The sequence below is a fragment of the Ruditapes philippinarum genome, unplaced genomic scaffold, assembly GCF_026571515.1.
Source record: "Ruditapes philippinarum isolate M1 unplaced genomic scaffold, ASM2657151v2 ctg963_1_1_1_1, whole genome shotgun sequence".
Classification (NCBI taxonomy): Eukaryota; Metazoa; Mollusca; class Bivalvia; order Venerida; family Veneridae; genus Ruditapes; species Ruditapes philippinarum.
In genome coordinates this window covers 60,611-75,339 of record NW_026866535.1, presented here as the reverse complement: position 1 = coordinate 75,339, position 14,729 = coordinate 60,611, and the positions used below count along the sequence as shown (strand labels likewise).

Genomic DNA, 14,729 nt, shown 5'->3' with positions numbered 1-14,729 from the left:
TATTAACATGTAGATTTCAATCTGCTATAGGTCTTTATGTTAGTCCCACGCATACATTTAAACCCTTATTAGAGTTTGTATAATTTGAAAGGCTCTAGCCTAATGAACTTTAATACATTTGTATGCACAATGTTTGTTGAATTATATCAGTTATGTTCTTTCAAGCACAAGGTTTGTTTTACTTTAAAAGACGAGATGGACTTGAATATATAGCATGCGTAAGTCCTTTATTTTTTTACATTATATTGTATTTACAATAAAATGAATTTATTAGATAAATTTATTCCATGATTGTAGTTTTTGAAGTGCTTCACTTAAATATCCTCTTTGTACATGTTTACCATTTCCAACAAAAGTACGTTTACCATTCTTGTTTTAACACCAACCTCCGGCAAAATTCTTACGTCGAGTTTTTGAGTTGGTTGTTTAAAGCAGAATGAAAGGGATCTGTATGCCATTAAATCAATCAAAATGTGCAATTTAATGAGGAAACATCAAATTTTGCGCACGTATAAATTTAATTAAGAAAAAAATATATAAATTATCAGATTGTAAGCCGTCTTTCTGGATACTTCTATATCACCCCTCTTACATTCTTTACTATGTTAAGTATAAAGCAGTATATCAATATCGATCAAAACCAAAGTTGGATGACATTAACTCTTATCTATCAAATATTTTTCGTTATAGAACAGTTTACAATGGACAACCTTTAATGCGTATTTGAAATACAGCCTATTATAAATTATTATATTGTATTGTTGTATCGGTCTCAAATACAAAGACGTGATTCTTTACGACTGAAGTAAGATTTGAAGTAATATTTTAAGTTATTCGTCATTTTACATGTTTGGGGATGTACTAGTTTCGAAGGTTAGTTTAAATATAAAATGACATATTTTAGTATTATTTTCTTTTAAACATGTAAAATATTGTTTTGTTTATTAATTCAAAGTTGTATATATAATTGTGTTTTTGTTTTTTTAACAAATAGAGAGAAAAAGACAGACACAAACTGTCACTATAAAATAAACGTCTCCCGATTTCATGATGATTAAGTACAACTTATAGTAACTTAGAGTAAAATGTACATACAAAAACAAAGATTTTTAAATAAAACAAAATGCATGTGCTCGAATAAGAAACAGAATGATTAAAATAAATAATTACCGTCAGTATTTTACATTGACAATGAAATATCAATTAAATTGTGTCAGATTTGCTTCTTGATTGTAAACTATTATATCTTATACCTAAGTTATACTAACATATATGGTATAATTATTACAATTTTTTTGAAAGCAATTTGACAGCTATTAGATAAAATGTTCAATAGCGAAACTATTATAGAAGTAGTCATAAGATCCGACATTTAAATGAGCTGCCATAATTCATACATATTGATCAATATTCGTTATTCAAACATGTTACAAAGTGGCTTTTTATAAGAAAATACTTAGCCGAGGTAAACCTGTTTATAGTTGCAATTTTTCTCTCGATTTATTCTATTCGAATTTAAAAAAATTGTTATCACATTATAATTTCATGAATGAGATTATTTACTTACTATTATACGGAAAATTAAGATATACTCCGGTTAAAACGAATCGAACACGCCCAGAAAATCAGTAAAGCGTAACAAACAAGTCTCTACTTGATAGACGCTCAATAACTTAAGTTAATACAGGCGTCAAAGCGACACCTTATAGAAAATACTAGGGACGGTGGGTGGTAGTAGGTATGGTAAGTTAGTAATCTCATTCATAAAATTATAATTTGATAACAAATTTTTAAATTTCATTGCACTTAATTATTAACTTACCATGCGAAAAATACATTAGGATAGATTACAAAGCATCACATACCTTAAGGCTGTGGTAGTATTTTCCTCTATCCAAAAATAACATCTGTATCAAAACCACAATATATACATGTACATCGTAGTCCAAGTGAATCATCTTTATGTTAACCTACATAAATCTGCTTAGCATTCAATCAAATGTACACAATTTGGTATCGCCATTTACAAACCTCTATATACGGGTGGTTAATAATATGTACACATGCAGCACGCCGAAATATTACTTCGACAATACTTTTGCCGAACCAGTTCTCAAAAAAAAACATTTTTGAAAGTGGAATCACGGCTCAGTCAGCTGCTTCCAATATTGATGCCGCACCTTTAAATAAAGCCCAAGATAGACAAATTGCACGAGTTGAATGAGCATTACCTGTTATGTGTTCCTTATAGGCCACCTTAAATTTTGTTCACAATCCAATTAGCTATAGTCTGTTTCGATATTGGTTTATGCGGCTCTATGAAAAATAAAAATAATCTAGTTTGATCATCATTACCTCTTGATCTAAACTGTTATGTTCTTCTCAAATAAATTGCTATTGCTCTTTTGGGATCTGATTTTTTATCGTCAACAAATGCTGGAACCCAAATTCTACTTCCTGAATGTCCAGGTCTGTTCTGCTTAGACAATCCTTGCCTGAGGAATAAAATACCATCTTCATGTACATCAACATTCCCATCACCCAGTTTTAACGATTGTATGTCTGATCACCTTCTGAATGTCGTAATTGCTACAAGAAAAACAGTTTTGTATGATAGAAATGTTCTTAAGTGATGTGATGCTGTGTTCATTGAACGCCGCCTTTCCTTGGTGATCTTGTTTATCATATTTTGTTAATGGTTCAAATGGATATTTTTGTAAAATCTTCAATACCTTTCATACCTTTCGTTTGATTGGGTATTAGGGATGATTTCTTTGCATTAATGGTAAAACCTAGTTGCATTAGAATCAAAAGTGTTTGGTCTCGATCTAAGAGGAGTTGAGACCTTAGAACATTCACTAGTAACAAGTCGTCCAGGTAAGAGGCCAGACGAATATTTTGCTTCCTTAAATAAGCTGTTATAACTGTTATGACCTTCGTAAATGCCCTTGGTGCTTGACTGGGGCCGAAGCACATTGAGGTGAATTGGTAACAATGGCATTGAATGCAAAATCGGTAATACTTTTTGAAATCTTTGTACATTGGTATGTGCAGATATTGTTTAGGTTAGGTTTAAATTTAATTATTATTGTTTAGGTTATTGTTTAAATTTTGTTTAGGTGTTGGATCTTTTTCTGCACTTCTGTTACTTGTATGTTGTGTTTTTTTTATATTTCCATGTGCATGATTATACGGGATCGTGTAAGTTGTCGGTAGTCTCGTAAGTTCGGACAGATTTATGACTCAGTAATGAGATTAAACTCGTGTGCGTGAATGTTTAGACGGACGCAACGTAAACATGAATAAACGGTTAAACAAAGTTTTATGCAAAGTAACCAGTCCATTTTCAAATACGACGAAAATGTAGGGCATAGACTTTTAAGAATTTAAGTAGTCTTTTAACAGCTACAGTCTCTTCTATGTTGCTCCTTTTTTAGCTGTTTAAAGTGTTTATTTCTTTTTATAAGCGTATGCTACTAACATATAACCTTACTTGTGTTCGTGCACCGTAAAATGAAACAAAACATCCAATCTTTAATTATTATGAATATATTTAAAATGAACAATTTCAGGTGATTAATTACTGAATATAGCTATTATATGTCCTCAAACTTCAATGTTTGTCATTGTAATGAATACTAAAGGTAATGTCAAATTGTATTCTTCTTTTGTTGGTATCAGGACAAAATATCTTGGACTTAAGCCAAATGTTTGCTTCATTGGTAACAAAACAAGAATATATAATAGATTGTATTCTATTTGTTAACTAAGATCTTAAAATGTACCAACTGCAAAATGATAAAAACATAATGGTAAATAAAAGATCTTTACCATATTGTATATTATACTAAATATAGCACTGTGTACAAATATGTAATATGAAATACATGTACATATGTTAAACATGGTTATAATAGAATACTTTATATTATAATATTAAAAAATTTTGGCCGGAATGAAAAATTTCTTAACATTTTGTTTATTTTCTTGATGTAAGTCAAGTCAAGTAAAAAAAAAAACCATTAATTTTTTTTTTCATTTCATGTACAAACATGACATAATGAGTTGATAAACATGACATCATACCATGAGGCTCAAATAGCAGTTAATTAACATACTAAAGAAAATATAAGGGTAAAAAGTTTGATATTAAATGTTACATTTGTATACCTTCAAGTATCAAGTACGTGGAGAGCCAAAACTGTTGTATAATATATTAAATTATTTTAACAATAGCAAAAAAGTGGTGGTCGGGAGTCACGATGAGCCCTTTACAAAGGTGTCGGAGGTCACAGTTCCCACGATCTTATATAATTTAATTGGCGAATGGCGGTATCATAGGCCGAAAGAAGAAAAAATATTTATTTTGTATACTGTGGATAGAAATGACACATTTTATATTGTGAAAAATTGCATTTGATTTGAGATACGGAAGTGGAGATTATAAGGACCTAACCAGTGTCTTCTGACATTTCCTTCAGAAAAATGAAAGTATGTGGTCTAATTTAAATGCGGTATACTATAAATATGTGCCTCTTCGGCCCACTAGGTCTCCCAAAGCGAAACAGAAACTTAGCAACACTTCTGATATTCGAAAAAAAGAAAAATCTATTTTGATAATTACATATTGGTCAATGACTTAAATTCTACTTATTATACACTTTAAAAATGTACTTAATTTCAGACGATCTTGTTTATGATTAGGATTCATTAATTCTGATGTTTTGATTATATTTGGTTATAAGGTTTTATGAAAATTAAAAGTTTTGTTTTTTCTATGTTAACGGTTAACTTTCAAGTATCACATTATTCTTAATATAAATCAAGAGAGTTTTGTAATCCACCTTCACTGTTAGCTAAAAGTAACATTATTATCTGCATAAATTAAGATAAATAATTTAAAAGAGTCACTCTGTATATCATCTCTATTTTCACTCTCAGGTATAAGTATTCCATTTATATTAATGTGATTGTCAAGAAAAGTTTGCAAAGCATTTAGATTAAGAAAAGACATTAACGGCGAAAGATTTTCGCCTTGTCTTACACCAATATTACATGGAAAGACACTTGATACAGTTGAATTTGATTGTACACATGAATAAATATTATTATACATGTTTTTTGATAAAGTTAAAGCATTTTTCATTGATATTTTAATTACCTAATTTATTCAAAGACCATCTCGCCAAACAGTATCAAAAGCTTGTTTAAGGTCAATAAACGCGCAAAATAATTACTTTCTGTTGTTATTATTATTATATTGAACTAGAACTATCGCTGAATGCGATTCATACCCCACCAGTCCTTGACAGAAGAAGACTTAGAAAGGTGGTTAAGGGTTTATATACATAAAGAGAAATTATCTCTGGTGAACAAAAAGACAAATTGTACAGGTAATAGTATAAATATATATTGTCAAATCATGTTCGAAACAGTTACAAATAACCTTTCATTTTCCAAATGTACTAAAACAAACAAAATCAGTGAAGTTAAGAAAATAGCATAATTATGTCAAAAAGTTTTTACGAGTGGAAAAACTTTACATTCTGAGCTTACTTGTGACCCTTCATATATCATGTAGTTTCAAATGAATACATGTTCTAGAATCAGAAACATTTAAGTATTAATGGTTATATCAGAACATTTTCTAAGTCTAAATGGGGCATAACTTGTGTTATATGAGCTTACTTGTGACCCTTCATATATCATATAGTTTCAAGTGAATATATGTTCTAGTTTTGGAAACATTTATGTATTAATGGTTATATCAGAACATTTTCTAAGCCTAAAGGGGCATAACTTGTGTTATTATTCAATGGAATTGTAGAATTTTCGTCATCTGAGCTTGCTTGTAAAGATTCATATAAATTTTATGTTTCAAGTTAACATCTGTTCTGGTTTAAGAAAAATAATAGTAAATGAATTTAAAAAGATTTAGAATGGATTTAACTTTATCAAAATACAATACAAAGTTATCCCCAACTATTTTTAGTTATGAAACTTGACCTGCATATCTTACTTGCGATACTTCGTATATATTTGAAGTTTCAAATGATTATCTGTTCTAGTTTAAGAAATATTCAAGTACATGTTAAAATTTCAGAACATTTTCTGAGTCAATTTTTGACCTTCTAGTGTGGCCTTGAAAATCCTTCCATTAGTATAGAATGTATAGAGCGGACACGACATATTGTCTAGTATTGATTGTATGTAAATTTAAAGACTTAAAAAGGGGCATAACATTGTCAAAATGCAATACATTATAAAACTTGACCTGCATATCTTACTTGTGACAACTCATATATAGTTTAAGTTTCAAGCAAATACCTGTACTAGTTTCAGAAATAATTAAGTACATGTATAAATTTAAGAACATCTTCTAAGTCAAAGTTTGACCTTCAAGTGTGACCTTGACCTTAAGCCGGCACAAAGGTAACATTGGTGTGCACATAACCTTGTTTAGGTGAACATTTGAGTAAAGTTTAAAGAAAATTCTTCCATTAGTGTAGGACTTATAGAGCGGACACGACAAACTGTCTAATATTTGATTGTTTGATATAAGTTGACCTTCAATTGTGACCTTGACCTTGAGCTGACACATGAGCAACATATGTTCTGCACATCCCCTTGTTGAGCTGAACATTTGAGTCAAGTTTGAAAAAAAAAATCCTTCAATTTGTATAGGACTTATAGAGCGGACACGATAATGGAGACGATCCGACCGACGCAACAAAACAAGTCCATTACCACCCCCCACACACACTAACATATATTTTGTGGTAAAGTTATTATTAAATGTTGAAGAATGAACATATAATATTGTCTCGAGTTAAAAAAAAAACTTTAAGAAAACCAGCTTGAGAATTATGTAAAGTATCATTTGATCCAACGTAATTTGGCGATCTATTATTGATAATGCATATAGTTTGCCAAAACATCTGAGCATAGTTATGGACCTGCCATTTTCTGGTTTCGATATGTCACCTTTATTTCTATAATTTTGATTTACGAGTCAAATGGTCCATAATTCCGGGATTGCGCCATTGTCTAAAATCAAATTGAACCATTTAAGGTCAACGTTTTAAAAGATATGATACGAGTCTTTTATTTATTTATTTACAATATTATCAATTCCACATGCTTTGTTATTTGTTAAGAGATTTGACTTATTTTGATATTTCTTCTTCAGTTATTGGACTGTTTAATAGTTTCATTTATTTCTGAATTTTGCGTTTGAATGTGAACCTCTGGGTGGCTTATATTATTTGCAAAATTATTTTCTTTGAAAAGGGAATACATTTCATTAATATCACACTCTACTTTTTCGTTGTTGTTACTTTTCAAAATTTTCCAATACGGTTTTTTCTAGGGTGAGAATGTTTTAATTTCCTTAATTTTTATATGATTGAATTTTTAAATTTATTATGAAAATGTAATGGTTTCTTTATACATTTTACATTTTCTTTTAAGGTGTTCTTTATTTGTCTCTGATTTTCGTAGTTTATTAAGATATATAGCCTTGTGAAATTGTTTACGCGCAGTTCTACATTTATGCCAAAACCACGCACGTCGGTGAATCGGACGAGTTTTCATTATTTACGTTTTTATTTTTCACACAAAGTCAAAATATGTCTTTGCGGATCAAAGAAATAAAGAAGCTATTTCTGACATGATATATTCAAACGTTTTTTTTTTTGGTTTAAATTGTCTTTGATATTCTGATTATCTACGTTATCTGATATTCAACATAATTTCTTCATTTAGATGTACATTATGTAAGAATTCATTTATTTTATAGTAATCCCATAATCTTATGTCAGAAGTATCGTTGGAATCGGAGTCATTATTTTAGGAATTCCTGCATTATCAAACTTTTCCATTTCTGCGTTATAATCATCACATATTTCATTAAGTTTTTGCATGTTTAGTAAGTCGGTGTCTAACACTATGTAATCGTTTAGTTTTAGTCCTAGCGTTATAATAACCGAATAATGAATGAAATGTGTATCTGAGAAACTGTTCAGTTCTAGCTGAATCTCTAAAAACGGGTCTTCGACCGAGTAATCTGATCTTTCAGGTATTATGTAAACCAAACAACATAAAATATCTTATTCAGTTTTGCAAAGTCAAAGTTTTTTTCGATAGAGAGAACCAAAAAACAAGATTAGATTTTGATTATATTTCAGTTATATATTTCGACAATGCACATCTGTAAGCCTGAGGCACGTTTACTGAATATGATTTTTTAAGCAGAGTTTTAGAAATGATCCAGATCATTAAGTTTTGTTTCTTGTAATCAAATTACTTCATATCGGTTGAGCATATCAAATTCAAGACATTTTATCTTTGATTTCAACCCACATTAAGCGAAAGAATTGTTATCATCACATTGATTATTTTTATTATTACTATTATATTTATTATTATTATTATTATTATTATTATTATTATTATTATTATTTATGTTATTATTGAGTACGTTTACGTTGTTTTTATTGGTATCTATAAAATCTTCTAGTTGGGCTTTTTAAAAACATTACTGCTATAGATACACAATTAAATAAAAGAATACTAGAACATTGTAAAAATCAAATAATTCTAACAAAGTATAATATTAATGTTGATGCAGATGAATAAATGAGCAAATATACATGCACATACATTCGTACAAAAAATATGACATTTACAATAAATTATGATTCAAGTTTACATTTAATTTTGCATATTTACAAACATATATCGTATGGCAGTTAGATCTATTATTAACAAAACAATCTAAGTCTTCTTTCTCAAATGGCACTGTTCTTACATTATTTATAAGGAAAGGTGTCAAAAATTCAAAGCAAGAATATCATTCTATTTTTGCTCTAAAAGTATTGTAGCCGTTAATTAAGAACACAGCAAAGTGTAATGCCGTAACCTCAGATAAAAAATACAGTTTATAATAATGGGTGGCAATTAACTGATTATGAATATAATAATAATATTGTTTATTACGCTACAGAAAGTCAAACACATAAAAACAGAATGTTGTAAAATTATCATTATGTTCAACAGTTGTAACATACAGGATGGTGATATGAAGATTGAATTTACTTCTTGTCCTATTATAATATATGTGGTTATAACAAAAATACATGAGATAATCTGTTAACTTTAAATTAGTGTAAAAGAACAATAACAGTGCATATGTCCGGTAAAATGCGCAACACAATTTTAGATAAGTAATAACATAAAGCATGTATTGAATGACAGTCAATAATTGATACTGAGCTTTTTAACAATGTCTGTTACAGAAAAGACATCGACAATCCATTATAGAATGTAGAATTGCATTAAAAAATAAGAATAAGAAACAGTATGTGTCCGGGTCCATTCGATTGGGAACAAGTTATAATTTCATACAATAACATTGTTGGGTTTTCATATTTAGACGTGTTACCTTTTGCTTAAAATTTTAATACATGATAGTATGTCATTTTTTACATTTCATTTTTTCATTTCATGATGTATATTGCAGATCATACCATAAAAAGTGCAACACAAAATTAAACAGGCGTTTACATAATAGATTTACACGTGTATTCAAGCATTTCACATATACTATCTACTGTGTAGCAAAACTGACACTGTCGTTTGATTAATAGTTTTCTAGGTCACTGAATTGATCACTAACGTGACTCTCCACATTCGTCCTACACGATTTGAAGCGCGGCGGCGTAAAAACTGACAAATGCTCACTAACAAAATTTGTCATCAGTTTCGTCATTTACTAAAGAAACTAGAGAAATTTCTTTCCCGAAAGGTTTCAATGAATTGTTGTTGCTTGGGAGCTTGAGGAAAAACTGTCATCTAGACGCTTTGTTGATAACTTTATATTTACTAGGGAACAGACTTTGAAATTCCGTTTTTGTTGATCGGTGCGGTCTAATTCGCAATTGATTGATATCGGTTTGGTGTGGTGAAATCCGTAAGCCTTGAAGAATCCAAACGCGTCCGGTTTTGTATGCACGGTTCATAACCATGTGTGTTTTTAAAACCAATGTTGTCTTGTGTATGAGCGTATCCCTTGATAGGCAAATGTGTTGGTCTTTCTGAGATGTTTGTATGTGGTGATTGTTTGTAACTGTTACTATATGCGCTGTACTCTTTGCTAGAAATTTAGTGTTACAGAATTTGTCCGTATATTTGTACGTTTAAGGGTCAAACAGTTTACTATTGACATTAAGACGATCCTTAACAAGCAGAACATATTTTCATCTTGTTCTGATAGTTTTCGAGCAGGATAATACATTTTTTCTCCGATCTTCTACTTATCTGGGAAAATATTTATGAATTTTAATCTGTTTCTGGCTTTTAGTAAATAGTATGCCTGCTTTTCGTACACTTTCTCACTAAATAATTTAAATGATACCACTATTGGTCTAGGGCGATGCGACACAGCTGATTTTACCGGATCACCAATCCTTTTTACTTGTGAGAATTTCATGTAGTCTACGTCAATTGGGGCCTCCTTGTATGGAGGCTATTCGTTGTCAAAAATCCAGCCTTGTTGATCTGAGTTGATCAGTTTGTTAACGGACAAAATACATTGGTATTTCTCTGTATGTAAACTCCAATGTTGCATTCTTGGATTGAGTTTGCCGATTTAACATTGTAAACATGTATTTCAACAAAATACATTTTGTTAAACGACAAAACATTAACTGTTTTTCTGATAGTAGCAATACCAAGTGTTCATCATAACATGCGGAATACTCATTGTTCGTGTATACGCCGACAAAACAGAAGTTACTTTCTTAGCTGTACATTGCAAAACCATTATGATTCGGATCAGCATAATCCAGCTTTACACGTTTTTCAATAGGAGATAAAATAAGCTCCGCCCATTTCATCATCGTAAATAAACGTATTTATCCGCTCATTTTCGGTATTTACCGCCAGCGACAAGAAGGAAACAAGAACTCGCGCCGGCGTAGTTTCCGTTTACCGCACCTTTTAGGTGTTTAGTTATTCACCAACAATAATTCACTTGCATGATTGCAATTATATATGCCTTTATTCAGTCAACATCAGCGGGCTTTAATTGATTATAGGCATTATAAGTTTTGAAACGTTGTAGATATCACATTTCCTAGAAAAAAAGAAGAAAAAACCCTCCTCACCAGGTTACATACTGTCTGAATCAAGGAAGTAATAACTTTTGATAACACTATATTGAACGACAAATAAATTTTACTGAGGGTTTTCCAATTTGAATAGGAATAAGTAACATTGACAGTTATGCTGCTACCTTACCACGTTCAAATTTTCAAGTCAACATCTGTTAGAGATTTGGATACGACTAAATACTAATACAGACCAAATTCTGGCTGTTGTCTTTCCTAGTAGTAACATTTACTAGTAACCTTAATTCTACCGTATAACTTGACAAGAAAAAACTTTTAAGAATATTAAAATTAAAACCAAAGTTGTATGTATCCTTTCGTACATAACTTTTTATTTTTACCATACTGTATAGGTATATTTTCCCATTTTTACCAATTTTTTTTTCAATAATAATATTTAAAGGGACTCCACTGCGGTTTTTTGACAAGACGAAACTGGCAATAATGTTTCAAGATTAATGCTCAGTTTGATGTAGGTCTAGATCAGTAACTTGTGTGCAAAATTTTAGATCATTCGCTCTTGCGATTTATCCAGGATAATTATTCAAATTGTGAAAAATGACCCGAAATAGAAAAGCGTTTAAACGCTTTTAACTCAAATCGTATCAAAAATTGCACAAAATACATACGCTTTTCAGTTCATTTTTAGTATATTTCTGTATTATTTTTTGCATGTCTTCCTGTATAACGTGCCCCAGCTGAACTGTGTAAACAAATAAATTTTATGATTTTAGATTTTTGAACCTAAGTGGAGTTCCTTTAAATGAGTCTAGAGGTATGTATGTTATTTTCAATTTATGTATACCTTGTTTTTTTATCTCTTAGAAAGTCATCACTTACAAAACTTAATAAATATTCTGTGTAGTACTTAATGTACATAAAAATAGTTCTCTGCTTTTGATCAGAAAGACAGCAAGGTTAGGTAACAGCTATTGACAGCATGTATACACATACAATGTATCTTAGAGCTGTCATTGATTCAGGAAAATGCATAAAAGAAGACCTTAACCTACGTCAGCTTACATGTATTTAATAATTAAAGGCTAATTCACATCCTATGACTCAAAATATCTCCTAATGGAGGTAAACAGAGATTCTAGGATACACTTCAACAATAAAATGGGACAAATTCACAAGTTTTTGGTTATACAACTGAATTATCGATAGTAACCTTTGAATAGTGCCATAGCTATACAACCCAATATAGTCCTTTAAAGATAGAAGGCACAGGCTTACTGTTCAGTTCACTTTATTCGTGTTGCCAAAAGTGACTTCCATGTTAATTCACCAACTTTAGTTTTTGCTTATTAATAAGCTCATTATCAGTATAAACGTTGTTACATTGTTACAATATATATTAACCAATTTTGCATTACTATAATATCCTGTGCTAGAATACGTTTTAACAAAATCAGACGATATTCAAAGCCAACTGTAATGCAGTTGATGTATGTGAAATTTATAACAGTTTTATATAATTTGTAATATTTTTGTACCAGCAAGAGTTACCTCTCTTTATATTCTGCTTTCGTGAAAATTGGCTCCGCCTATTAATTTTCGTCTATTTCCGTGATAATTCCATATATGGAAGTTGCAAAATCGTTTACAAATGTTAATCGCGTTAGAATGTAATTTTAAGGAAAGTGTGGTGTTGTCAACCTGAGAGTGTTAACTGGTGCAGTTACACTCTTGAAACGTCATGATGCACAGCATTAAACGTGTTGTGTACGTTCTATTGTTAACATTTCTACATGATGCAAATTTGAAGTTATACATTTCTTAATACAGTTTGCAAATTACCTAAGTTGCATGTAATCAGCTTCCATTTTATCAAATCGAGATCATCAAAACGCTTAAAACCAGTGCAGTATGTAACTCTCGGATCGACACTTAGATGTTTACTAATCTGTTTTGTTGAACCGAAGTATGCATTGTCAAGTTTCAAAGGCTAGATTTTTGGCAACGAATAGCCTCCATACCTTGTTTAAAGTTATTTTTCAGGACATCGCATTGTGTGTCATATATCTATATGTTTACTTTTTAAATAATTGTTTTTGTGTTCGAGTTCATCGATTTGTGACTGAAGAGTTTTGTTGGTTACCTTTAAATGCCTCACAGATTCTTCGTTCTCACTTTTTGACATAAGCAGATCATCAGAAATACCACTTTTATTTGAGCAGTTTTCAGTGTGAGCTATTCTACATTTTGCTCAATAGATTTCAAGCGACTGTCAATAGACTGCATACTGTTGGACATTTGTCGCATTAGATCATATAATGTTTCATTTGAATTTGTATTGCAATAATTGTATGTTTGAGAAGGACTTGATGTTGTCGCAAACACAGGTCTTCCTGGAATGTGGAAGTGTGGCAGAAACGGATATTGTAGTCCGCTGTATAGTGGAATGAATGATGCACTGTTTTTTTTGTTTTTTTTGTTTGTTTGTTTTTCTTGGGGGGGGGGGGGGCTCATCTGGCCCAGGCGAGCTGCAGAGTTTATAGAATGGTTACCTTTGTTTTTGATTTGTCCGCAAGTTTTCATACCAGTATCTTAAGTGTCTTTAGTAGCCATGATTTTTCACAGTTTCACAATTATATCCAAATTATTACGACTTTTACCAACAAAATCGAGTTTTTTTTTCTCCATAGAATCACTAAATACTACCAATATTGTTTCAAATCAATATATCCAAATATTTTCAATTTTTTTTTCGTAACAATTCATTTTTCATATTTCGAATTTCACTATCTGAAAAATGCGCCATCTTTTCGAGCCTCGTTTTCGTTACAAACGTATGTATTATATGCACACTTTCTACTTTTTATTTGATTTGTCAATTTGTTTTTGAAATACTGGATATGGAATATATTATTTCTGAATCAGTACTGTTTTATAATAAAAAAAACTGTTTTAAAAAGGATACATTTATAAAGGAATATATACATCGAGAAGTTTTATCTCTTAAATTGATTCTGAATAAAAAATAAATAAACGTGTGTATGTTTAAAATGTCAAAATTGTTTGGTGTGCGTGAGAATGAGTACTGTGCTTTTATATTGAGTTCAGAAAATGTATTTATTGTGCAGACACTAAACTTAAACTGGTGTTTAAAATTGTGTATAAAAGGTGTAGATTGTGGACAATTCTGATATATATGAATCTAAAATTTTTGTAGTAGCACAAAAAAGTAGTAAGCATACGAGGAGTGTTCAAATATCTAGAACGTAAAATTGTTCAAAAGTGCGATAAACATGAGAAAATGAATGTGATCGAGTATACATATATATATTGTTTGGCAAAATTGACCGGAGACTCATTAATTTTCGGAAGCTTTTCGTTAGTTTCCGTAATGTATTACGATTAATTCATTGATTTTTAAAAGTTGTCGATACTTTATTTTTTTACTAACGTCCCGATGGCCTAGTGGTAAGTATAATAACATAGCAATCGCGAAGTTACAAATTCGAATCCTGAACAACAATGTTATTTTTTTCAGATTTCTTTGATTGCTTTTTTAATTATATGCAGCATAAAGGGAATAAATCATTTCTTTATTATTTT

General features: G+C 30.5%; 1 protein-coding gene across 1 annotated transcript in view; it reads left to right on the top strand.

The window, feature by feature from the left end:
- The first annotated feature begins 770 nt into the window (after positions 1 to 770).
- LOC132732790 (uncharacterized) overlaps positions 771 to 14,729 on the top strand; it is a 52,417-nt gene continuing 38,458 nt past the window's right edge. The window contains exon 1 of the mRNA XM_060719301.1: positions 771 to 873. The gene's annotated coding sequence lies outside the window, so the exon portion shown is untranslated. The remainder of the gene's footprint in view (positions 874 to 14,729) is intronic.